The sequence below is a fragment of the Canis aureus genome, chromosome 17 (genome assembly GCF_053574225.1).
Source record: "Canis aureus isolate CA01 chromosome 17, VMU_Caureus_v.1.0, whole genome shotgun sequence".
Classification (NCBI taxonomy): domain Eukaryota; kingdom Metazoa; phylum Chordata; class Mammalia; order Carnivora; family Canidae; genus Canis; species Canis aureus.
The window spans coordinates 54,795,143-54,822,203 of NC_135627.1; the positions used below are offsets into that span (position 1 = coordinate 54,795,143).

The 27,061-nt window shown below is 45.3% G+C and overlaps 1 long non-coding RNA gene across 21 annotated transcripts in view; it reads left to right on the forward strand.

Annotated features, from left to right (window-relative positions):
* The window catches only part of LOC144288016 (uncharacterized), a 174,264-nt gene that overhangs the window by 82,448 nt on the left and 64,755 nt on the right, over positions 1-27,061 (forward strand). For 16 of the 21 annotated variants that reach the window (XR_013355960.1, XR_013355972.1, XR_013355963.1 and 13 more), the window contains 3 exons: positions 13,065-13,222; positions 15,834-15,968; positions 17,624-17,783. This is a non-coding gene — a long non-coding RNA (uncharacterized LOC144288016). Of the gene's footprint in view, positions 1-3,338; positions 3,727-13,064; positions 13,223-15,833; positions 15,969-17,623; positions 17,784-19,462; positions 19,574-27,061 lie in introns of all 21 variants that reach the window. The other 5 variants (XR_013355953.1, XR_013355959.1, XR_013355961.1 and 2 more) reach the window with 3 other exon arrangements.

Below are 27,061 nucleotides of genomic sequence, written 5' to 3' on the forward strand. Positions count from 1 at the left end.
CCTTTTTGCTCTTGCTTGATGCTATTTTCCCAGACCAGATCCTCCATGGAGGTGGGGACACAGCCATGGGCAAAGCTCACCTCCTCATAGCTCATGATCTGAGCACATAGGTGTTTTCTCCCATTCCCCCTAGGGGCTGGGAAAAAAATCCAAGATGAGATGCTGATTGGCCCATTCACTAAGGCTAACCACATGAGGTATGTGATCAGCTCTCCTAGGTCATGTCTCCCATGCGGCCAGGAGGACAGTTGGTCTCTGTTATCACAAGAGGGGTGGGGAATTCTAGGCAGATTAAATAGCAGTTAATATAGCAACTAAGGAAAAGAACTCCATGAAGACGCCAGGTCTACTGACAGATGACTCCTCCCTATCCTCGCAGCCCCATTTGTGAGAAATACTACATGTGGTCTAAGGTTTCTTGGACCCTTTACATGAAGATATAACAACAAGTCAACATCCTACCATCCTGGTGGGGAAGAGGTGGGGATGCTTTGTCTGATTTTCCTACCAATACCGAGAAGTAATTAGAGATGAAATTTGGGATTCACAAAAAATTATAGAGCCAGAGAATTGGAGAATATCTAAGAGAATCTAGATTTCCCATCTCTGGCCAGAGCTTTACAAAGAAGGGTGATGATGGATGGTGAAAGATCTTGTACAGGTAGAGGGTCTTGCACTAGGTGAGAAGCTGGACAAAGAAACTCTTAAAAGTCCTTTAGTCTGGGATCCCTGGGTGGCGCAGTGGTTTGGCGCCTGCCTTTGGCCCAGGGCGTGATCCTGGAGACCCGGGATCGAATCCCACGTCGGGCTCCCGGTGCATGGAGCCTGCTTCTCCCTCTGCCTATGTCTCTGCCTCTCTCTCTCTCTCTCTCTCTGTGACTATCATAAATAAATAAATAAAAATTAAAAAAAAAAAAAGAAAAAGTCCTTTAGTCTGTGAGAGGATGTGAGTCTATGAAGCCATCCTAAATTGAAGTTGGTTGGTTCTTTCCTTAAATTGTTCAGGACATTTTCTCACACCACCACTCTTACTGATTAGAACGATCAGCAAACCTTGTACTAGAGGATTCCATCTGGATGTTTCATTTAAACACCCCACTCTGGCAATGTAAGCCCATACCCTTTAAGCCTGGGAATTCACAAGTCCTTAGAAACTAGTAAGCCTTCCCTTCCTCCTCATCCCATGTTAGACAACATTTGTGAGCCTCCTTTTCTATAAATTTTGGCATTTTTATTCCTTTTCTTTGTGTCTTGGCTATACTAACCAAATCACAGCTGAGAAGAGAAGCCTGGGGTTGAATACAGAGGTCTAAAATATCTTCAAATTGCCTTTTTCTGGCCACAGAGAATTAGAGAAGTCAAGAAAGCAAGAGAAAGAGTTGATCTTTGTTCTCATTTTCCTACTCCCTTCCAGTGATAGGCAGGAAAAAAAAAAAAAAAACCCAAAGATGTTTATATCCTAATCCCTGGAAACTGTGGATATGTTATGTTCTGTGACAAAGAGGAATTCTGGCTGCTTTTCAGCTGACTTGAAGATAGGAAGATTACCCTGGGGAGCCCGTTGTAATCCCAAGGGTCCTTCAAAATAGAAGAGGGAGGCAGGAGAGGAAGTGGAGTGATGCAATGTGAGGAGGACTCCACACACCACTGCTGGCTCAGAAGCCAGGAGAAGGGAGCCATCACCCAAAGAACAGAGGCATCTTCTAGCAACTGCAAAGCAAGGAAGCAGATTCTTCTCTGGAGCTTCCAGAGAAGAAGGAAGCCCTGCAAACATTTAGGTTTTAGCTCCATTAGACCCATGTTGAACCTCTGACCTACAGAACTGCAAGATAATAAATTTGGGTTGTCTAAGCCACCAAGTTTATGCTTGTTGCAGCCACAGTAAGAAACTAACACATTTCCTATTTCTTTCATGTGTGTCCTGAAGTGTTAGGTTCTTTAGGATTCTAGCCACCGAACCAAATAAAGACAAGATAGATAGTTTAGCGGACAAGGGAAACAGACTTGATGTTATGACTATGACTTTACTTCGTGACTTTGGATGAATCAGAAAACAGGCTATGACTTTACTTTGTGACTTTGGGTAAATCCATTTCTCTGGTACTCAGTTTCCACATCTGTAAAATGAGGTTGTTTTATTAAACAGTCTCAAGAGCCTTTCTCCCCTTTAAGCTCAGAGATGTAATATCCTTGACCTTTTCTTCATGATGTAGAACATTCTGCATGCCCAGGCCAACCACTCCCTTCACCCTCTTCACTTCCCTCTCACCTCCCCCCACCTGCCTACCCCCATCACAGCTCACAGCAGAGCTTTGGATAGGGAGGGAAAGTCCAGGTGCTCATGATGTCTCTCAGGTCCTATCCCACAATGAGTGAAGGCAGCAGTGGTCAGAGTAGGCTCATCAGCAGCCCAGTTTGCTATCTGTACTCAGGCAGAAAGTATCTAGTGCTAAGTAAGCACTGTGGGGGCTAACATGCTGGAGAATTCCTAAACCCAGGTGATGACAGAGGTCCAGCTGAAGGAGGGGAGACTGTGTTAACTCCAAAGAGACATAGGCTTTGGATGAGGGTATTCAGTGCATCAGTAGTGGCAACGGGCAAGGCCCACAGTGAGTTGGGAGTGGTGAGTCAACCAGGCTCATAGAAGAGAAGTCTTTGCAGTGGACATAAAGTCAGAAAGACATATTAAAACCAGATAGTGGTGGCCTTTAAAAATTCTGGGACAAGGCTATGAAGACTGAGTGACCTCCATAAGGCTGTACTGCATTTTGTGCCATAGCATATGCACAAAGCTTAGTATAGCACCAGACACATAATAGGTGCTCAACACAATAGGTGCTCAGTATTTGTTGAAGGAATAAATGAAGCATAAACATTTTTTTTTTGAACAGGACATTGCCATAACCCAAGATAAATTTAAGGAAGGTTAATGGAACCTCAGTGTGCAAAACGGATTGGAGGGTCAGGGGTGGGATGTCTGGATACCAATCAAGAGTCTGCCAAACCGATTAAGACATAAGGGTTGAGTTGGGCCATTGGGCAGTGTGAACTGAAGGGAAGAGACCCATGTGCCATTAAAACTTTCTTTAAACCAGTCCAGCTGGGAGGATGTCATTTTCATTCATGCAAATCTCCAAGGAAGGAGCCACCCCCCCACCTCATGAATAAGAACAATACAATAGCCCAGACAGGCCAGCACACACTGAACAAAATCCTCAGGCAGCAATTTCAGCATCTGTAACCCACATCATATTTTCGGTGGAAATGACCACTAATCTCTGCACAATTATTCTCCCTGTAATCAAAGCTGGTTCTTAGCTCACTCTTTCCTTCCCTAGGCTCAACAAGTCTGATTCCCCTAACCACTTACAGAGGCCCATTCACCAAGTCTTCTGGTCACTTGCGTTCTTCTCTTCTGACTTCTTTCCAACTTCCCTCTCCCTGAAGTCATTTACCTGAATCAGAGGACCAGTTTTGCTCCAGCTACATTCATCCTACAGGCCTGCTTTTTCTCTAAGTAGTTGGCAAGGAGCACAGCTGTGTTCCAGGAGGGAGGCCTGGTCTCACAGGAACACTGCAGTGACGTCCCAAGCCCAGCCAGCCAAGGATGCAGACGGTCCTGGCCTAGAGGAACCCCACAGAAATCAGCAAGAAGCCCACCTCCAAACAGTGTCTGGCCTCAAATCCCAGAAGAACCCACCATCCTCTTCCTCTTCACCATCCTCTGTAAGTTTTCCTATCTTTATATTGGCCAAAGCCTGGCCAGCAAGGACAGAAGGGTAATTGATGGCCGTAAGGGATATCAAAGTGCTATTGAGCGAAACCACAACTCAACAGCCTCACAGGTGCTTCCTGCACCAGGGAGGGAAAGAAGTGTCTTTAGAAAGCCCTAAATAACTCTAGGCAGGGATGTCAACTTGACAAATGACTCTCAAGAAATAGCCCTGTTGTTCTCTGGTGTGTGATTCATCCCAGGCGGTGCTGGTGTGGGGGGCAAGGCCCAGCCGTGAGTCCCACGGCTGTCACTTGGGGCCGCTCTTCAGCGTGCCTCTCAGGAAGGAATAAGAAGGCTCCGTGTTGGTTCCCTTGGCCCAGGTCTCACTCTGACCTTATTCTCCAGTGGTTTTATTCCATGAATCCTGGATTTGTGCTGATTTGGATTAAGCTGCTTTAAGTGAAGGATGGATGCTATGAGGAGGCTCTCTGAGCATCTCAAGGTCTCCCTCCATTGGATGTTAGCTCTCAGTGCTCCTTGCAGTCATAGCAACAAGACCATGACCTCCTCAGGACAGAGACCCCCCCCTTCTACTCCCCATTCTCAGTTCCTCAAAGAACTGGCTTAAGTGATTGTCAAATGTCGGACTGAATAAATGCAAAGGTCCCAAGACCAAGAGTCATGATCGCTAGTTTCTGGTCTTGGCTCTGACAACAAATAACTGGAACCTTGGCCATGTACTGAAGTTTTCTGCTCCTCCTCACCCTGTGTGTGCAATGAGAATGCAAGCTCTCCAATCCCCTTAAACTCAGACTGTGAGGTTCAGAGAGGCCTGCAGGGGCTGAACAGAGTTTACACTGGGCTCAGGGGAACAAAGCTGAGGCACATATGAGGCACCAACAATTGTTTTGCACACCCAGCAGCAGTGGTAAAACAAAGCACATTGAAAACCCAGGTAGAAGGTGCATAATAATTTCATTTAGTAGGTAGGCCTGGAGGCCTTGTCCAGTGACACTAGATGGAGGTATTGTGAATAGGAAGTGGGCGGGCGGGGAGCCTTGGGCCCACACCTGACATAAATACAGCCCTATCAGCACCCCTGAGTTTATTGGGTGCTCTCCACCAAGGTGTTCCAGCCACCAAACTATGATATGTGCATTCTTTGGCCTATGCTGTTTCTTCTGTGAAACAACACAGCAAATACATTGTCCAAGGAAGGCTGTCCTACCAGCAGAGGCCATTTTGTATGTGTGAGTTCCCAAGAGAAATCTCTACACAAGATGGAATGAATGGTTTTGTAATGAAATCATGGACACGTTCTAAGGAGACTGGCCAGTGTGTCCCAACAGGAGGCCCATTTCTCAAAATGATCATCTGATTAATTCCCCCATGGCGGTGGATGTGCCCTGGGTTTTAATGCCCTTGGTTTTCGTCAATGGCAGTTTTGTTAATGTTAACAGAAAGCAAGACAAATCCTTTTGAAATCCAGGTCTGATGGGTGCCTGAATATGTGCCCTCCTCTGAAGATGGCTATAATCTTGAGATTGAAGAATTGAGTGAAATTGTGTCTTTTATGGGAAGGCATTTTAAGCAACTGGAAATAAGGGTCACAAAAATTTTCAGGAGTTTTAACAACCCCAGTTTCCCCTCTGGGAATCATTTCAGGTTCTTTTTTGACAGATCACTGATGCCCCTGCTCAGTGAGGCTCTTCATGCCAGAGAAGTCAGTTAGTGAGGATCTGGACTTGGCCTTCATTTCTCTTCACCTTTGTGGAAAGCATCTAGTTCTCCTCACACTTTGGCTTGGCTTAGGCAGGGGCTAGGATCTGACTGTGTCCCCCCTTCCCCAAATTCATGTTGAAATCCTGACTTCCAAAGATGCTGGTATTAAAAGGTAGGGCCTTTGGGGTGCTTAAATCATGAAAGAGGAGACTTCATGAATGCAATTAGTGTTCTTATAAAAGAAACCCAGTACTTTCTAGCCCCTTCCACCGAATGAGGATACAATGAGAAATCTGTGACCCAGAAGAAGGCCTTCACTAGAACCTAACCATGCTGGCACCCTGATCTCAGACTTCCAGACTCCAGAACTGTGAGCAATAAATGTTTGTTGTTTGTAAGCCACCCAGTCTGTGGTATTTTTCATAGCAGCCTGAATGGACTAAGACAGTGGGTCTGACAGGAAGGGGTTTTGTTTAAGCTATGGATCTTTGCCAGAGTCTGGTATTCTCTGGGGGATGGACAGACCTTCCCACTGCAGAGTTAGACAAATAAAAGGAAAAAAGAGATAGTCTCATTCCAAGATATCAACACCTGCACATACATACACCCATATACATGCATGTACATGTGCATGTCTATCACTTGTTAGTTTATAAGCCTGCTTGAGTTAATTAATCTTTCTGAGCCTTGGTTGTCTTGTTTATAAAATGAGGAAAATGAAAGGGCCAAATCATAGTTCTGTTTCAGAGATTAATGGGGAAAAAATATACATAAAGCACTTACTTAGCACAACGCCTGGAATATTCTAAGGGTTCAATAAATGATAGATGATTGTAATAATAAGAATAATGAAATCTCCTTCTTCCTGACAAAGAACCTGCAGCCCTTCAGCACTCTATAGAAAGTCAGAGCTGTCTCCATTTGGAGTTTTCCATAGGGCTTGCTATGAGGCAGAGGTAAAATGTAAGTTATGGACTTTCCATATCTACTGTTCCAAATAAGAATTCCTGGAAAACAGCATCTGCAATTGTCTGAGTTTGAGGGGACTTGCCTCCTAATTTTATAGATGAGGATACAGAGGCCCAGAGACCCGGACAAACTGGCCTGAGTTACTAAGACCAGAAACTAGCTATCATGACTCTTGGTCCTGGGATCTTTTCAACTTAACCCATTCAACATTTGGCAAGTACTTAAACAAACCAGTTCTTTGAGGAACTGGGCAAGGGAGAGGACTAGAATCTCTGCCCTCAGAGGTCTTTGTTGCTAAGATAGCAAGAAGCACTGGGAGCTAACATCAAAGGGAGAAAGGCCTCTGGATGCTCAGAGTGTCCCCACGGTTCCCATCCTTTACTGAGTGCAGCTCAAACCAAACCCACACAAATCCAGAAAGCAGTCTGCAGTGTATATAGGACTGAACCAAGGCATCCACGCTGAGAGCTCTGCTTCAGGCCTTCATCCCTCCTGAGTCCCCCTCTGTCTCTGGTTGAAACTCGAGCACTTTGTGCTCCATTAGTCCAAAAGTCTTCATTTGCAAGGAACCGATAATTTCCTAATCTTAAAAAAGAGCCAATATTTACTAAACACCTTCTCACTCACATCCATATGAGGTGAAATAAGAGAAAGGCTCCAACGTCTGTTACCGTGGAACTCACAATGTACAATCAATTTACTAAAACAAATACCTGCTACAAAGATGCAGCATTCACCACCACTTCAGAAGTGTGACTTGTCACACCCAGAGCTGCAGAAGGTATGGATGTTATGTTAAACATGACACGTGCAGTTTGAGAGTCACCCCTGACTCAAACACAAGGACTAGGGGCATAGGGGTCACCTTTGGGGTTGCATACCTTTTCCCTCCAGTGCCGAGAATAGCACCCAGACATCACAGCCAATAAATATTGAGTGAATGAATGAATAAATGAACTAAGTATGAACAATGGAGTCAAAGAACCATTTAGTGAGTTTGGACAAGTTGCTTGACTTCTCTGTCTGCACCCAGATTCCTCATCTGGAAAAGGATCATAATTGTTGTGGGGATTATTGGTTTCATTGTATAAATCTCCTTAAAACAGTGCTGAATGTGGACGCCTGGGTGGCTCAATTGGTTAATTATCTGCCTTAGGCTCAGGCCATGATCCCAGGGTCCTGGGATTGAGCCCTCCCTAGGCCTCCCTGCTCAGCGGGGAATCTGCTTCTTTCTCCCCTCTGCCCCTCTCCCTGCTTGTACAAGCACACACACTGTCTCTCAAATAAATAAATAAAATTCTTTTTTTAAAAAAATGCTGAATAATGTTAAATATCATTGAGTATAGATCTTCCCATTGATTATACTTTTCCTTTGTCCTCACAGAAGTCTGGCACATATTCAACAATTTAACAGATATATCTAAAATTTATTTTGGTCAAATAATCATATTAGAAAAGTTCTGAAAGTTTTCTTGGTTGTTTTTTGTTATTGTTTTGTTAAAAGGTCAACTGCTCATCAGTACTTGGTTTTGCTTCCATTATTTCATATGAAGTGTGACTTTTCTGTTCAGACTTACCTGTGCTACCAAAAGAGTGAAGCTACATTCCCACATTTCTCTTGGGTTGACCCTCTTCCTACAAAACTGGGACAAGCAACCTCCTGGACGCACTGATGCCTCCCTAGTAGTGAGCCCTTTGTGAGAGGAAGACCTCAAAAAGCTTTCCAGAGGGTGAGCTGACCATGCCAATCTCCTCACTTAAGACCCCTCCAAAAACTTCAGCTCAGTTAATAACAAAGTGTATATGGTCTGACTTATTCAAAAACAAAGAAAGCAACTAGCAAAATGTGTGACTACCTAATGGTTAGATATTAGGAGTGACTTGCAGATATGAATTCACCGAGTCTTATGAAACAGGGATAAAGGCAAGAGGCATCATATTTAGCTTATCAAAAAAAAAAAAAAAAAAGAATGGAAAAAGTCCTTGAGAACCAGAAATGGAATCCAGCCCCTGCCTCCTGGATCCACGCTTAGGGAACAGCCCATCCACCTGAAGTTCTCTACGAAAAGCCAGTGTATTGAGAAGACAGTCATCCCCATATCAAACTGCTGAATATTGATCTGCCCTAGGACATTGTATTAGTAATAACAAATAATTTGCACACAAGGAAGTATAGCAGAAGTAGTGTGGATTTTGGACTCGGAAAGACGTAAATTTAAGTACCAACAGCGTGATCTTGAACAAAGTGAGTATCTGAACATCAATTTGTCCTGAATAAAATGGAGTCAAGGATGGCACCCCAATGGAGTTGTTATAAAAATGATAGATAATATCTGTAAGCTTCCAGAAGATTGCCTAGTTCATAAACTGTGCTTAATAAAGGATGAAGATGATGATGATAACGATGAGCTTCCCTATTCAGAAAATACATTTTCAAGTTAAGCAAACGCTTTGCCTTTCCCCTGGAAATGTTGTACTTATGAAAATTTGAGGTGCTAAGATTTTATAGCTTATCAGAGCAGCTTTTTGGGAAGGAGCAATTTATCAAAATTAAATTGGCTATATTCATTTGACCATAACTTTAAATGGCCCAAACTGACTATTCCCATCTAAAACTGTTTTCCTTTCCCATCAGCTTAAGACAAACACACACACACACACACACACACACACACACACACACACACACACAAGCTTACCCCAACAATTCATTTCTCATTTTGGTTTGGGATGAAGCCAGTTGGTAAAAGGGTTCAGAGTGTGTTTATTGCCTCTTTGTTCTCAAGCATTTTCTGGGGCCTCCTGGCAGCTCTTGGGTCTGCAGCAAGCAGCAAAGCCCTCCAGGGTTGCAAAGCCCAGACAAATCCCAGGCTCTGACCATTGCCTAGGGCTGGCGCAGAACGGCTAGAAGCCTCTCCCCTCCCACCCCAAACTCCTGCTCAGAAATCTGAGCAAACACAAGGCAGGAGCCGTGCACTTGGCCCCCTGGGGCTTGTTCTTACTGGTGTTGTTCTGGAGTCGCCTATGCTGCGTCTTGCCTGGCCCCACACAGGACCTTTCCCCTTGATACTGTGAAAGATTCTGGAGTCTCTAGAATTGCTTGGCCTCGGTAAGCAGTTGTTTGGCGGAATGAGCATGTGTTCACGTGTACGTGTGTGTGTGTGTGTGTGTGTGTGTGTGAAGACCATCATACCTGGTCTTAATTAATGACACTGCTGGTTGTAGACACCATAGATGCTCTGATTCTGGGGGCGCATGGGTACCTTTCCAAAGAAATTACCCAAACAGCACTAGTGCAAGCCCCCAGGCCTGACCCCATTTAGGAATATTACTCTAAGCCTGAAGGAGAAACAACTGCTCAACCCAGGCTGAGGCACCCCCATCCCAGGGCCCTCCACCCCTGCCATCATTGTACCACTTAAACACATGCTGTGATGGATGTGTTAAAAGGTAATCCAGCTCAGTGGTCAAGAGCCACTTTTAGCCTTCAGCCAACTAACGTCCAAATCTGGCTTTGCCATGTTGGGGAGTTCCATGACCCTGAGCCAAGCATATAATCTTTTTTATCCCAGTTTCCCCAAAGTAAAGTAATCATGAGGACAGTAACACCTACTTTGTAGTGCCGTTGTCAGGAGTAAATGAGATGGTGGGTGGAAAGGGCCTGACACGGTAAAAAGAGTAAAAAGTGGAATGAGAATGTAAATTGCCGACAGACTCAGTACTCCTCAGTGTTTGGGCTTTGTTTCTGTGAGTTCCCAGCAACCCCCTCAAGAGGTTAGGCGTAATGAGCATGAATTAATATGGGTTTCTGTGGGAGTTGTTATGTGACTGGTGCTTTTTCAGTTTATTTTAAGTATCAGGTATTGTGAAGGTGGGAGCCCCTAGAAATCAAAAGGCCCAGGTCACTGTCCTCATGTTGTGCACACAGGACAGGGAGATAGGAAGGTACTTGCTCAGATAGTAACAAGGTCTGGGGGGATGGGCTACGGAAGGGGTGTTAGAAAGAGGCTGAGGCCTCAGTGGTTTCCTAGGAGGGTCAGCCACAGAGCAGGGCCTTAAAGAATGAATAGGGCCTTACCCAGAAGAGAGAATCAGGATGGGGATTCTAGACAGAGAGACCATGCAGGGGCACAAATCAACAAAGAGGATGCCATATTTGGAGAGGGGTCGGTAGTTCTCCACAGTTAGAACTCGACAGGAGGCAGGGGTCTGTATCAATCTGTTCTGCTGTAACAGTTTGGCTGAGGCCTCTTGAGGAAATAAAACACCAATGAGATGTCCGCCTGGCATGTCACCCCTTCTCAGTGCCCCCGTCAACCCCAGCCACAGAGGCAGGAAGACAGTAATGGGAACAAGAACCAAGGCTTGATTTGATTTAAATGGCTCTCTGAGCTCTTTCTCTGCCTTGTAAACAAATGTCTTCTTCCAAGTGCAATCTCTTCATCTGTGACATGGGATCAGGGTGGGGTGACACTTCTTCCATTTAAAGGAACTCCAGGCAACTGGAGAAACTCCTGAGTTTCTCATCACCCACTGATGAAAATATTCAGGGGCATTATTTGAATAGAGCGGCTGTTCAACACACCCTTCCAGAAGATCATACAAAGTGACTTTGCAGAAATCAATTTGACTCTTCGCACACCGTAATGGACATCTTGAATGGATTTTCCCCACCTTCCTCATGGCCCTGTGTGATTTTTCTATGTCATCCTCTGATCCCACCTGCAGGATGATGAATTATCAAACCAAAACTATTGCTTCCACTTCTGATTCCTCTGAGAAGGAATCTCACGTTACAGCTCAGAGGGAGGAAACATTAGCCCAGGTGGAAGTATTTAACTTCCTCCAGCCATCCTCCAGCATCCTTCTCTCCCATCCCCATCAAAAAAAAAAAAAAAAAAAAAAAAGGCAGCTGAAATCTATCAGAGCCTTAAGGGAAGAGCCAATGGACCTATTATTAAGTCTTCTGGCCCCTCAATGAGAGTGGACTGACACAGGAGGCTTCTTTTCCATGCTGGTCCTGAAAAGATATTTTCTAGAATCTGTTAGCAGTGAAATCCTCTCAGTACCTAATCTGATCTCTGCACCTTCTGAAATCACAGCTCGACTTCCTGAAACTATGGCCAGCCCATGCTTCCTAAACACACTGCCTGAAAATCACCCATCAGGACACCTTCAGGGGTTGTCTGAGTAATGACAATTACTCGTCACAGGATCTGAGTAATGACAATTCCACTCTTCACATAAGGAGCCACAGCAAACACACAAGCATGGTCCATGCCCAGAGACATTCCCCAGCAGAAAAGAAAAAAAACCTTCAGTGCCCTCACTTATGGCTTAAGATCCTAGAGCTCCTTTTTTTTTTTTTTTAAGATTTTATTTATTTATTCATGAGAGACACAGACTCCCAGCAGGGAGCCTGATGCAGGACTCAATCTCAAGACCCCAGGATCAGGACCTGAGCCACAAAGGTTCCCCCTGGAGCTCCTTTCCCCAAGGCAACCTCAGGAATGCAGCCCATGTAGTTTGAAGAGTGGGTAAATGGAGGGATAGATAACCTAGATTGTAGGCAACTACTTAAATAAATAAATAAATATTTATATTTTATGTATGTGAAAATACTTCTAAGTTTTATGAAGTCATATATTACATAATATAAATATAAATAATATAAACACAAACACAAATATATTTTTATATATTTATAAATATATTTATACGTATTTTATTTATTTATTTACCAGCCCATTCCCAATGACCCAATGGGAAGTGTCTAGAGTTTCATACTGAAACTTATACCCTCCACTGAAAAAAACAGTAAGAAAATCTTTCACGTGAAAAGGGAAAGATTCAAGAAGGTTTTTTTAAACCCTAGTTAACTGAAAGAGCTTGTTCTTCCTTCTTATTCCAAACTTGCGCAAAAGCTCTTGGCTATATGAGTGGTTGCTTCCTGATTCACGGTTGTCCTTCCCTTTACTTAACTAATTTATTAAACACCCACTCTGCTCTGGGAATCCAGCATCACACAAACAACAGCATGGGGAGGTCTTGAAGAAAACAGACTCGGCTGGCCCAAAAGGGCAAAACACAATTAAAAGAATTCATTCTGACTAAAACTATTGTAGAAACAATGGCGCAACCAGTTTGTTTTCTTCCATTGACTTTTCCTTGGCTCTGGTATCAGTGGACCCAGCCCTAAACTCACTTCTTAGTAAAAAAGCATGTGCCCGGAGCTTGGGAAGCTCTGTGGAAGAGAGGTCAATGTCCTAGGTCAGTTGGGGGAGAACAGGAATAGCACCCATAGGGAGTGGTGTGATCCTTCAAGTGGAACAGAGACAGCTGACGCTGAGGGCTGTGCCTGAGATGACAGTGAGTCCAAAACCCTCCTTCGTAAATGAAGACATCTGGAGACAACCTTGGCAGTGCCAAGAAATGGAGACTTGGACCAATTTTACCTGGTTCTTAAGGAGTAGGAAAACTGCCTCCCGGGGTTACACATGAGGCTGAGCCATAGACTGCATGCCACCATCTCCCTACTCCCTGAAGTTCAGGATTTCATCCCACTGTTGACTGTTCCCCGTAAACCATGTCCCATCCCCTTCTCCTTCACTACCTCCCACTACAGAGGCCACAACTTAATGTTCTCTTTGTCTTGCAGCTCGACAGAGCCAGATCATCCCATTTTTCCCATAAGATGCAAACAGAAGACTCCTGGACGCTGCTTCCAGAATAAATTTTTCTGGGAAAAAGGAATAGTCGTAGCCAGTACAACCCTGCCATTCCCCCTTGGTGCTGCCTTGAATGTGCTTCTCACAGGTACATAGCTACCTGATGGTCAAGGTGGAATTCAAACTGGGGCCTCAGCCACCCCCAGAGCTGTTCTCCTTGCCACCATGTCCCGCTGTCTCCTTTTAATCACTTTTCTGGTCCACAAATTACAATCAGTGGAAGGAAACCAAAACATTAGGCAGTGAGGGACTGAGAAAAGTGCACTGGACCCGGTACCTGTAGAGGGATCTGAGCTCTAATGCATGGTGTTCTGGCTGTGTGGCTTTAGGTCAGTCAGTTCACCCCTCTGAGTCTCTGTGATATTGTGATTTATAGTATGAAATAAAATCTTTGAGTTTTTTCCCATTCCTAGTATACAGAGCCCCTAAAAACTCACGTAGTGATGGGAGTCAGAGAAGTATCTTTTTTATGTTAATGAGATGGTGTTTACAAAGGCCCTAGGTAATGTAAGGATGGAGGCTGGTTGCTAGGGGAACCCACCCTATAGTTAAAGGGTTGGAACTTACAATTCTCACCCTCTGACCTCTGGGAGGGGAGACAGGCTAAAGAATTGAATTCAGTCACCAATGACCAACAATTTAATCAGTCATGCCTATGTAATGAAGCTTCCATAAAAACTCAAAATTACAGGATTCAGAGAGCTTCTGGGTTGGTGAACATGTGGAGGTGCAGGGAGAGCGAGGAGCCTGGAGGGGGCATGGCTCAAGCTCTGCACCCTTTCTCCATGCTTGCTCTCTGCATCTCTCTGGCTGTTCCTGAATTATATCCTTTTATAACAAACCAGTCATCTAATAAGTAAATGTTTTCCTGAGCTCTGGGAACCACTCTAACAAATTAATTGAATGTAAGTGGGGGGGAGGTCATTGGAACATCCAATTTATAGCAGTTGGTCAGAAACACAGTTAATCTAGATTTAGGATTGGCAACTGAAGACAGAGGCAGTCTTGCAGGACTGATTCTTTAGCCTGTGGGATCTGATGCTATTTCCAGGTAGAGAGTCTCAGAATCAAATTGAATTGTAGGACACTCAGCTGGTTGCTGGCAGGGAAAACCCACACTTTGGAATTGGGGGCAGAATTAGGGTATCATTTTCCTAATTCCTGAGAACTAGCTCCGGAAACTTCTGATGTCCATTCCAGTGTTCAGTATGGTTTTGATTCAATTTTTTTTTTTTTTTTTTTTTTTTATTTATGATAGTCACACAGAGAGAGAGAGAGAGAGGCAGAGACATAGGCAGAGGGAGAAGCAGGCTCCATGCACCGGGAGCCCGACGTGGGATTCGATCCCGGGTCTCCAGGATCACGCCCTGGGCCAAAGGCAGGCGCCAAACCGCTGCGCCACCCAGGGATCCCTGGTTTTGATTCTAGAATATGGACATACTACCTTGTCTCCACCCTCCATTTCTCCTAATAAGCCACCATATTCTCAAAGTCCTGCTGAACCCACCTGCAGCTCTGACCTGTGGAGGCAGAGGACTGATGACCCAAAACATCCATGGGTCCATTCTCATTTCTGCTGGACATGAACTTCCTGATGCATTTTGAATGTGAGTCCCGAGGGAGACCTGGGGAGACCTCCCAACCACTTAAGGGAAGGGCCCAATGGTGTGGTGAGATTTGTTTCCAAAGATGAGAAGTCAGAGTCCTTACCCCACTACAAATCATTTGGCTACTCTGAGTCCAGGTCTTCTTCTTTGTAAAATCAGGATAGCACTAAATCTCCTTTATCCTAGTTCCAGCCATGGTACTGTGATGTCATATGATATAAGGCACCAGGAATTCACTTTTAAAATGATAAATCTGTCCAAAAAAAGATAAATTTGTCATTATCGAGGGTTCAGCAGTGCTCAGATAGGTCTAAGTAAGAAACTGATTATATACCTGGCATGTAAAAAATTCACACACCTCATCATTACAATGCAGAGACTTATTTCAAGGCAGGCTGATGCTACTCAGCTACATTAACTTTCTGGCCCATTACAGTGGGTGCTCATCCTTTACTCAAACAAACAAAATCCAAAGGCAACAAAGCAATAAAGAGGCGAAGGAATGTGCAGAGGAATCTCACTCTTCAGAGGACGGTTGTTAAACATCTCCACATCCACCATCCTACCACCCACCACCCACCACCTGACCTCGTGGACTGTGGTGTAATCCCTTTAAAAAAAAAATGCTCTGTCTTTATCCAACCACCTTTCCAGCATGGCTTGAGATTCATCTGTTTCTTTTAATAGAATGCATATTAATGCAGGTACTAAGGCTTGGCTCCATGGTTCCCTTACAGAAAAAAAATGTCACCATCCAAAAATCAAATCGAAATGACTTCAATGTAGGATAGCCAGCAGAGCAAGGATTCGGTTCTCTATTCAGATCTTTTCTCTCCCTTGGTTTTCCGGGACCTTAGACCAAAAGGTGTTAGAGCTCCAGGGCTCCATGGGGAGCCTCATGCTATAGCCTATGTCCACGGATTGGAATCGTTCAATGAGTCTGAGGAGGCTTTTCAGAAGCCAAAAAATGACCATATTCCTCCATAGAACAAGGCTTTGTCTTGTTTCCATTAGAAAAGCTGTACCCAGGGAGATATCAAAGTGATTTCGTGCTCTTGGGTTCTCATATTGATCTTTTCCCTCTCTCAACAGTTCCCACCTGGAAAATTATCTAACTGCCCAGAGCTGTCTTTCTTTGGAAGCAGAAGACTTCCATTCCCTGCTTCTTCGTGCCCAGGGAGCTGGGTGCTCTTGCGGCACAATGAGATGTATGTCCTCACAACAAGGGTGAGGACACCAGGGATGGGGTAAAGCCTGCTGTGTAGTGTTGACCACTACGTCTCCTCACACCCCTATGTGACTTTGCTCTCCCACTGTGCTCCTCTCCTCGGACAGCACTCAGTCTTGGAAGAACCCACCATTCTCCGTGACCACACAACTGTGATCATTCAAGCTGCCCATTGGTCAGCGTCTGCCACCTAATAGGAAGCTTTGGTCCTAGCATGAATCCATTCTCAGGAGAGACAGATTGTGTGTGAGAGGAGGTACACACAGTGGGCAGTGCCCAGGTTCAAGACCAACTGCCTAGATTCAATCTTTTTTCTGCCTCTTACCATGGCTGGAATTGTAGACGAATTTACTTTTGTCCCTCATTCCCTTAGCTGTTAAGGGACATAATGCATCTGTAGACCTCACTGTGTTGCTGTGGGGGTTGAATGAGTTAATTGGCATGAGGCTTTAAGAACTGTGCTGGGCAAGGATGCCTAGGTGGCTCCCGACTCACTTTCTTTTTTTTTTTTTTTTTAAGATTTTATTTATTTATTCATGCAACACACACGGAGAGAGGCAGAGACACAGGCAGAGGGAGGAGCAGGCTTCCTGCAGGGAGCCTGATGCTGGACTCAATTCCAGGACCCCGGGATCAAGACTTGAGACAAAGGCAGACACTAACCAGGCAGATGCTCAACCACCAAGCCACCCAGGTGCCCCTCCAACTCAGTTTCAACTCAGGTCATGATCTCAGGGTCCTGGGATCAAGTCCAACATTAAGCTCCAAGCTCTGCTGAGAGACTGCTTGGGCTTCTCTCCCTCTGCCCCTTCTCCCCACATATGCACACTCTCTGTCAAGTAAATAAATTGTTAAAAAAAAGAAGAAGAAGTGTGCTGGGCTATATAGTAAGCATTCAGTAAGTGCTAGCCATTATTATTTTTTAAATGTGGAGAAAAGAGAAAACTCTCATTTATTGAGCATTGCCTCGGGCCAGGCACAGTGCAAAGCACTTTACATTCATTATTTAATGCTCTTGGCCACTCAATGAGACACAAGTCACTATGTGTATTTTTACTGAGTGAAGAGGTTAGGCACCTTGCCCAAGACCACGATGCTAGAGAACGGTACATCTGGGATAGGATCTGAACCCAGGGCTGTCTCATCTGAAATCCTATGTGGAGGCGTGTGTAGAAGAAGCAATATTATTCCAAGAGAACCGTAGTTGGAAGAACTATGGTGGTGACTAACAACAAAGCAAATGGCAGAGAAGGGTATCCATGTGAGGACCATCTGCTGGTGGAATGCAGGGCTCAGCTCAGTAACTATAGTAAGACAAATATCCTTTTTCTCAAATATACTAAAGGAAAGTATGACAGATGCCACAGGTTGACCAACCCAGCTGTTGTTCCCAGTCCCATTCCCCCTTTCTCACAGAATCTCAATTTTAAGAGAGTAACACTTCATGCATCCCTGGGGAATACCTCATGGCCCTTTCACTCGCCTCCGCTAGCTACTCACATTCCTGTCCTTCCTTACAGCTAGCCGCCCAGGTCAGATCATGGGAGATATAAGGAAAATTTTCTTGAAGCCTGAAGAAAAAACTTGTTTCTTAAAGACAAAAATCTGTAGCCTAATAAAAAGAAAGTCTTTTGCCCTTGCCCCTTTCTTTAAGCTTGGGATGCACATGCAATGTCTGGACCTGCAGCCGCCATCTTAAGGTCACAAACAAAAGGCCATTAACACTGAGGATGGCAAAGAAGGATGGAAAAAACATGGAAGGATCATCAAGTGACTGAACAGTCTCCGACACCACTTAGCTCCAGACTTCTTAAGTAAGTAATAAATGTAATTACGAGTTCACTCACTCATAATATTTAATCAAGTGTTCTGTTCCTAACGGACGGACAGAAGTGAAAGCTTAGCCTAGTCAGAATTAAACTCCTCCGTCTGCATTCTCATGATCCATGGATTGTGCCTCATCCGGCCTGATGTTTCCAAGACTAGTTGTTTACACAACTTTCCTCTTCCCCTTTTTATCGCCAACACTACCACCCCCAGTATCACCTGTGACAAGCTATTTGAAGAAAGGAAGCCTGAATCATTTTTTTAGCCACTGCCCCCGCTCCCCAACCCCACCTGCCATAGTGACTTACTATACCATTCCATCCTGAATCATCACGTCCATTGCAGACAGAAAGGCCAGCACACACACACACACTCACATATACATACACAGAACCACATATGGTTATGGACCTGAAGCAGGCATCATTCAGCTACAAGTACTGAACCTCTGGTCAAGGTCTCAACATACTGGGAAGAAGAGGGAGGGATGAACCTAAGTGGAAATAGACTGAGTGGGGGGGGGGGGGAACACTAGAAAGCATGGGAAGAGGGAAACAGAGGGAAAATAAACCAACATGGCAACAGCTCAAGGGCTTGACATCAGCGAGATTTACGGCACTAATATGCCAGGCTGCCTGCCGTAATTAGTTTCTGTAAAAACCGTATCTCCTCGCTCAGATTCAATTAAATCATACAGTGTTTATTTGAGAGCTTTCTTATTACATGATGGGAGGACTGGCAGGGCCCCAAGCTCAGCTAACCCACCTGTCCCTTGCCTGGCACAATTTATTTGTCAGTCACACTGTTTTCAGGGGGTCAGGCAGTGAGGAGATGAATGGGTGAGTGTGTGCCCTGACAGAGACATAGGAAGATGCCGTGTGACACAAGCCTGGCACTGAATGATGTTGCCTTTTTCAAAACTTGAAAAGAAAACACGCACCAGAAATAGGTAACCCAGTGTTTGATGCAGGCATTGGTTATCTTACCACCCATCCCCTTCCTGCGGAGGAGGCAAAAACCAGGGTGAATTCTTCTTAAAGATCATTTAAGAACAAGCGATAAGCTTGTCAGAGAAGATCCTGATGAGGTAGGGAAAGAAAAGCATCTTATTCAGGAAATTCATCTGTCTGAGATTTCCTGGTCACTGTACAGAGGTGCTTTTGACTGGATGCGCTTTCTATGCCACTCTTCATCGCCTTAGAATGAATAAACAGCTCCTCAAAATGCCCTCAGTATGAGACACGTGCATGTGGGGAGGGGCCTGGAGGAGAGCAGAGTCCTGGTCAGAATGAGAAAATAGAGGTCGCTGAATGACACCACGCTCAGTGGCAAGAGCGATTTCTTCCTCCCAAACCTGAAATCAATATTAAATTAAATCTGCGTGCTTCATCTCCATGGGTAACTTCTGAGCCTTCTTCATGGCCAATCACGATTCCTTCACCCTCATCCATTCACTTGCATGACGTGTGTGTGTGTGTGTGTGTGTGTGTGTGTTTCTCTGCCAGTAAACTACATATTCCCATAGGAGAGAAACAGCATAACACATCAGCTGCTCCCTATTACTAAAGAGTTAGCCAGAAAAACATCTTTAAAAACTGCGATCTGCAGGAAAGAAGAATAAGAGATAATGCTTTAATTCTGAAACTACCTGTCTCCTGCTTTCCAGCTCTGTCACCTGGGGCAGGTCTGTGAAGGGAATACTGACCTTGGGCAAAACCCGTTCTGAAATATTACTCTGAGTTTCTGATGATGCTTCTCTCTCCTTGTTCTTGTTCTGGTGAGTGATTATTTGCTACCGTCTTGATCTTCTAATTCCCTAATTTCTCTTGGTCCAATCTTTCTGGGAGACAGTCATTTCTTTGTTGAGATTGCACTTGAGAACATGGCATAAAATAATAACTTTAAAAGCTTTCCAAGACTTGAGACAATAGAATGAACTTCAATGCAGTTTTCCCCCCGAGGATATTCTTTTTTTTTTTTCTTTTTAAATCATTGTGATTCTTTTCTGCCAATGGGTGGTCCTCACTGTTCTGTGACTATCCTTAAACCCAGCTTTGCTACTTTGTTGGTTTAACTCTGTTCTTTACCCAGAAGCATGAAAGCATCTCAGTTATAAAAAGATTCATAGTCAAAGACAAACAACCCACCGAAGAAATATGATGTCAATTAAACTGTAGCAGAAGCATTGCATTTCTTTAAGTAAAAGCACACAATCTGCAGCATATGAGGAAAACAAACTAACATTGAGCTCTGACCAGATGCTGGACACCTTGAGTAAATCCAAACAACAAACTTCAAAGCGGTTGTTATATTTTGTAAGTGAGGAAGCTGGAGTTTGGGAAGGTGAAGTTCTTTGCCCATTAACCCAATGACTGGCCAAGATTGAACCCTTATCAACAGAACCCCCAAATCTGGCATACTGCTTACATCTTGGCAGTGAAACATATTCCCCACTACCCTTAGATACCTTCACTCTTCCATGCCCACATCCTTTCCTGTGCCTGAGAGTAGTGCACGGGCAGTCTAACCAGAAGCAACAGCTGATGATGAGGTTCCCTAAGTGCGAAAGACATCAGTCAATGTCCTGTGGAAACCTCAATAGCACAGCTCACGTGTCTAGGCTGTAGGACGCCCAGCACACCGAATGTCCTTGGTGACTACTGAATATCACCAACAGGAAGGGGAGATCATAATCCCTAAATAGTAGACCATTTCAAAATGGTATCCTATTCCCCATGGTCCAGGGCAGTGGCCTTGCTTAGCTCCTTGGTGCTGTGGTCCTAAAAAAGAGATCTCTGACCTCTATCCTACTAGAAAAGAGGAAGGCTGTCTGCTTCATTACTTGGCGTCAGAAGAAGCAGAGGACTCTGTTCTGGGCCTGTGTTCTCAGCTTGGGAAGCACCCATATGTTGGTCTCCCTTATAGCTTTTCACAAAATCAGCCTTACTGGTTGGCCCCAGCCCTGACAAGGAGACAGAAGGTGTCCTCCAACACACCCAGCCCAGGGGAAGAGTTACCCCTGCCTCTCTCCTAACCATGGTGTTGTCTGTTTCATCCCTGTGCTAATTAGGAGCACAGATCCGGAGCCAGATGGCCTGAGTTCAGAGCCCAGCTCTGCCGCTTACTGGCTGTGTGACCTTGCAGAATCACGCAGTGTCTCTGTGCTCTGTCTATGAAATTGAGAAGGGTAACAGGGCCTTACCCTAGGTAATCGTGAAGGTCAAATAAGGGACTATTTGCGAACTTCTTAGAACAATGCTGACGAGTCGAGGCTCTCCATACGATATTGATTTCTAATATAATTGTTAATATGGCTCCTGATGCGTTTTAGAACAGGCAACCTCCAGAAATCTTTCCTCAAACCCACTCAGTTATCAAAAGTAACAGAAGAGACTGAGGATCCAAGATCCTGTGACAGATGCTATGTGGTGGAAGGCAAGGAGCCCTGAATTAGACGTCATCACCCTGGGAATAAGTCCCCCGTCTGCCTACATGAGCCACAGGACCCTACACACATCATAGGACCTCCTCACACCTCCTCATTCCCACCTGTTACGGATAGAATGATGTCAAACCAAAATTCATATGTTGAAACCCTAACCCCCAATGTGCTAGCATGTGGTGAGGGGGACTTTAGGACATAACTAAGGTTTGATGCAGTCATAAGAGCGGGGCTTTCATGATAGGATTAGTGTCCTTATAAGAAGAGACTCCAGAGAGCCCTTTGTCTCTCTCCATTCTGTGTGAGGACACAGCCAGAAGGCACCTGTCTATAAGCCAGGAAGACGACCCTGCTGGCACCTTGACTTCTAGCCTCCAGGACTGTGAGAAAGTAGATGTCTGTTGTTCAAGGGACATCTGTGGCATTTTGTTAGGGCAGCCCGCACAGACTAAGATGCTACCCACACCTGAAACCAGCCATCCTTCCAGCTGCTTCCCCACGTGCTGGCAGAGAGAAGGCTTTTCACACACGGGGAGGCTCCCACACAAGACCCCACGGCAGGAAGGGTTTCAAGGCTGGTAATGACTTAAAGACTATCAGAGTATGTGACTGCAAGGGTCCCTCTGGCTCTAGCAGAGCTTCTGCAGCACCAAGAAGAAGAGAGCTATTAGCTCCACTGGCTCGGAACTACTACCAGAAAGTAGTTCTAGCCACATAGAGTATGCAGAGTATTAGTTCACATAACTGAATTTCCCATACAACCCATTTCTTCCCCTTGTCATTTTGTCTGTTTGGTAGGAAATCTTCCTGATGTACATTACATACTTTATCTCCTTTTTTTTTAAGATTTTATTTATTTATTCATGAGAGATGCAGAGAGAGAGAGAGAGACACAGGCAGAGGGAGAAGCAGGCTCCTCTCAGGGAACCTGATGCGGAACCCAATCCCCAGACCAGGATCACGACCTGAGCCAGAGGCAGATGCTCAACCACTGAGCCACCCTGGCGTCTTGATACTTCACCTCCTTAAGAAGTATGTGCACACAGGCATGTACATCCACAAATATATTTAACTTTCCTCAATGACATGTTGGCATCCTTCTGAATACCAATAAAACAAGACCTTTGGTGGCCTTTAGGCTCTGCAGCACTCTTTGCCTCCAATATCATCTGGCGGTGCTAAGTGACTGTAAGCTCCTGTCATATCAGATGTCACTCTCTGTGTGGATCTGACCAGCTGCCTCCACAGCTCTGTGTGATGCATAGTTTTCAGGGACGAGATCCTCACGGCAGCTTCACATCACTTACATGGGATTAAATGCACGGCCCTTCGGGGCCAGCTGTGTTTCCCAGTGGCTCATATCTCTCCCTAACTAGGCTGGCACCCGTGGGCTCCCCTCGCTGCCACGACTTGGGGTGCTAGGCATCTGAGTGCCAGACTGTGGGCACCACTACAGATGGAACTGCTCCGGGGGCCCAGGCCCTCAGGGTCCTCACAACGGATGCCACAGACAGTGAGTAAGAAGCTGCTCATCATCCACATTCTGAACACGAGGTGCTGGAGACAGAGATGACCGCCGTGGATTGTTGTGGGCAATCTGATGACCAAACGTGGGAGCCAGCTACTGTGGGAGGGTCCTGACAGTCAGAGAAGCCAAAAACATTTCTATTGAAGGCATACACAGAGGATACTGGTGAAGCAAAAAAAAAAAAAAATGCATTCTGAGGACATGGAGACAGGCAGGGATGAACCAAGAAGGCTTTGGAAAGCCCCATGACCACCCACCTTGGCTGCTAGGGGAGCAGCGACTGGGTTCCCAACCGAGACCTTCCTGCACCCAAGTGATGTGGGTCCTGTTGGCCCTCCGATCAAGGCCCTGTTCACATGAATCGGCTAAATGATTGTTTCCATGACAACGACCAATGCTCAGAGTGCCAGGAACAGGAGGCAACGACCACACCGGAAACAGGCCTGAAATTCGCTCGGATGGAGCCAAGATGAGCAGGCTCCGGGCAGGTGGGAAGCGGGGGGCCCCCATGGGAGCAGCCCGGGCCCCTGCCAACCCTTTCCAGAGAAATGCTGTCGCTGTGTTCCCTCACACCTTGCCTGCGATCGCGCTCCTCCGGGCTTTAGCAACCGGCTGATGTGTACAGTTCTGACCTGCTCTTTTTCCTCCACCCCAAGCCCCTGTCGGGGCTCCACACACTTGACCAGTCAGAACATTTCCACTGCTTCGACCCCTACCGAGAGATTATGGACAGGGAATCTACCCCACTAGCTTTTTTATTTTGGTGTTGATCCCATGCCCTCTGTTTGGGAAAAGTCCTTGTGTCTTTTCAAATGACTTTTGGCAGGAACAGCAAATTTGCTTCGTGAGACTCTGTCTCAATTTCTGTCTCTCTCTAACGTTACTCACTTTGTTGCCCTGGAGACAAGAGAAAATTCACAGCTCTCTCTCTCTCTCTCTCTCTCTCTCTCTCTCGGCAAAATTGCATGAGATTTTTAAAACTTTAAGCAGGGAGAAAATGCCTGTTTCTTAATCCCAATATTTTGTCTTTCATCTTCTGTTTATTCAGCTCAGAGCCTCAAGGTCAGGTTAAAATTAAAGTCCCACTAAATTACTCTGGTTTGTTTTGCCAGTTCTAGGAATATCTTCTTCGTCAATCCTTCACCAGGATGTGATTTCAAAAATTTGTTAAAACCAGGCATTTATTCATCTGCACACACTTAGTGAATTCTGTTGAGGGCTTTCTATGTGCAGACAGTGTGCTGGATGAACAAGACTGTATCTTTGCCCTTTGGAGCTAATGAGGCCCAAACAGGGGACGACAGAGGAAGCAATTAGAACACATGATAAATGCTTCAATAGGAGGGTATGAGGGGTTCTAAGGGGGCAGAGGAGGAGCCCTTGATTCAGGATTGGGAGGAAAGGGGGAAATGGATGTAAAGGAGAAAGGAAGTAATCAAGGCAGTCCCCCAAGAGACAGAAGAGATGCTGAGCAAAGGCCTCCAGGCCTGTGACACTTAGATTCAGGAAGTCTCCAGAGAAGTGCCCAGCTGGTTCAGGGAATGCTTATTGAGTCAAGGAGCATGAGTAGAAAGTATTCTAGGAAGGAATAAACTATGTAAAGGCACAAAGACAGAACATGGAAGGTTTGAGTCCTCAGGCCATAATGATGAGAAACTTAGGAAGGGCTGCCCACATGGCATGGTTAGACCCCTCCCTCTAAGATGACGGACATGAGCACCAGAATGTCAGATAGGAGGAGCAGGTCAGGGCCACAGCTGGGGCTGAGAATTGTCCTTGAAAAGCAATCTTCAAGCTGCCTGTGTTTTGAGAGGCTGCTTGCACTTGAACACTGGTCAGAGTCCAGGGAGGGAAAGTTGAAGGATGCCCCAGAGAAGCTTCGCTGGTCTGACAGATGGCGATACCCTGGAGCTGCTGCTTCTGGACAGAGGGCCAAATTGCCCAGGGGTAGTGGGACAGAGATGATGCGGTGTGACAGCTGAGTCCAGCACAGGGGCCTCCCATGCACACTGGCAGGGTTGCCCAGCTTGGGAGCTTGAGTCCAAGTTTTGATCTTCAAAACAACCACATAAATCAGAACCCAACATAAGGGGGAAGGTGGTTTTCCCATGTCACATGAAAGGGCGTCATTGAGGGCAGTGTTGATGGAGGATGAAGCCACTTGAGGGTGGGGCTCACACAGGTTCCCACATCTCCAGGGATGCTTCGAATTACTGCCCACTCACTATATTTTCCCAGTGACTATTTGTTGCCCCCTACCCCCCAGCCCATCTGCCATTAGAACTGGATCATGCTATTCAGACAACCCCTAGAAGGGGATAAACTAACTGTTGAAAAAAAACACCATTGCTCATGCTGTGAATTCCAATTCTCACTCTAATGGCAATAGACTTTGTAAGACTGTTGAGAAGGCATTTTATCAGGACTCTCAGACCTTTCTTGTTTGTTTGTTTAAACATAGAAAGACCCAAAAGCTCTTTTGGCTGGCCATACGTATCAAGGAATGAGAGAAGGTAGGGAGCGATATGAGGGTGATTCCTACCCCACAGGAAGAAGAGGAACCAAGATAAGACTGTGGCCTGCCCACCCCCCCCACCCCCGCACCCCTAGAGCTTCCCCTCTCCTTCCTCCCACTCCAGCCCTGGAGCTCAGAATTGTGTCTGGAGGTGCCAGACAGGAACTGCAGACCAGTCAACCTGGCACTACAATGGTCTCCTATGGTGAAGGGAGGGGTCTGGGAAAATGAGCCTGAGGGTGTCCTCACAGAGGCTTGCATTCCTCCCGCCTGCTCGGCCACTAGGAGCACACAGGTCTCCTGAGGAGAACAGAATCATCTGGAGGCACTGAGGAAGGCCCGCCACAGAGGAGGCAGGTAATAGATAATATGTGAAGAGTAGAAAGAGTGGACAAATGGATGGCTGGATGGCTAGACAGATGGCTTCATGGCAATAAGTCAGAAACCCAAGTCCAGAGGAAAAGCTGGGTCAGAAATGAAAGGCCGTTGCAAGGGACTAAGGATAAAGGGCTGTCAGAGGATACCCCCATGATTTCTTTCAACGATTTGCTCCTTGTGGAGACCTGTTGTTACTGAGGCGGACAGCCCTGGGGCAGGCCCCCTGGGCGAGGGAGGGAGAGAGGAGAAATGAGGGGTGGTCTTAGGCTTTTAACAAAGGAAGCTTCTAGTCACTTGTCTGTTACTCTCTTAGGGATAAAATTAAAATCCACGAAGACTCTAAAAGTATCTATTTTTATATGATCCTTCTGCCATATAACCATGGGTTGAAACTACCATGAGAAATGTCATCTTTAAATCCAGAAAGTAGTATGACATGGAAAGTACCCAAACATAATATAAAATCCTTATTTAAAAAAAAAACTATTTTGCTATATCCTCCAAACCTTCACCTATTTACAACCTTTTGAGTATTTACCTATAAACAAATACTAAGCTCTATTTATATTCACACAGGAATTCCCCGAGGTAGTAATAATGCTCTCCAAATCCCCAGTCAAATTTCATTTAGATGGAATGGTCCAGACAAAACCACGTACTCTGTGTTTGGCCCCTCTTCTCTGCCGGAATCCAGTGTTCTTGCCAGAAAGCAAATATACTGTTTTTGTGACTTCATCCTGAGATTCCTGTGCCACTTTTCATATTTCAGTGTTTCTAAGAAGAGCCACGCAAACCAGACCAGATTTGGTTTAGTGAGAGGGTGTCACAGGAAGAATTTGCCCTCACCCACCTCAAGATTGCCTCAGTTACTGAAATTTCCTTGTTGCAGTAACATCCAGATTACCCACAATGTGCTAGGAAGAGAATTGCTTTGTATTTCCGAAGTGAAACATCCAAGTTTACCCAGAAATCCCTTTTTGTTTCAGTATTAATGAAAATTTGTCCTAAAAAAATAGAAAGGCAAAAACAAAAATATTACACCCCTGAGTAACCATAATGAACATGCACATTCGCTCTTTTCTTGATGATTTAGTCTTGCTTGGAATAGCATCCTGCGTGCCCATGAGCACTGTCTAGTAACAACATCCCAGCCCATCCATTATACGTCAGGAATAACCTTGCAGGAGAGTACAGTTCCTGAGAGCACGAACTCTGAAGCCAGATTGCTTGATTCACTCCTGGCTTTGCCCTTACGAGTGATATGATCTTGAGCATCTCTGAACCTCAGCTTCTTTATCTATAAGATGAGACTAAAAACAGTACCCACCTCTCAAGGCTGTTATGGGGATTAAATGAGTGGATGTGTATAATATGCCTAGCACCATACGAGGTTAACCTGGTT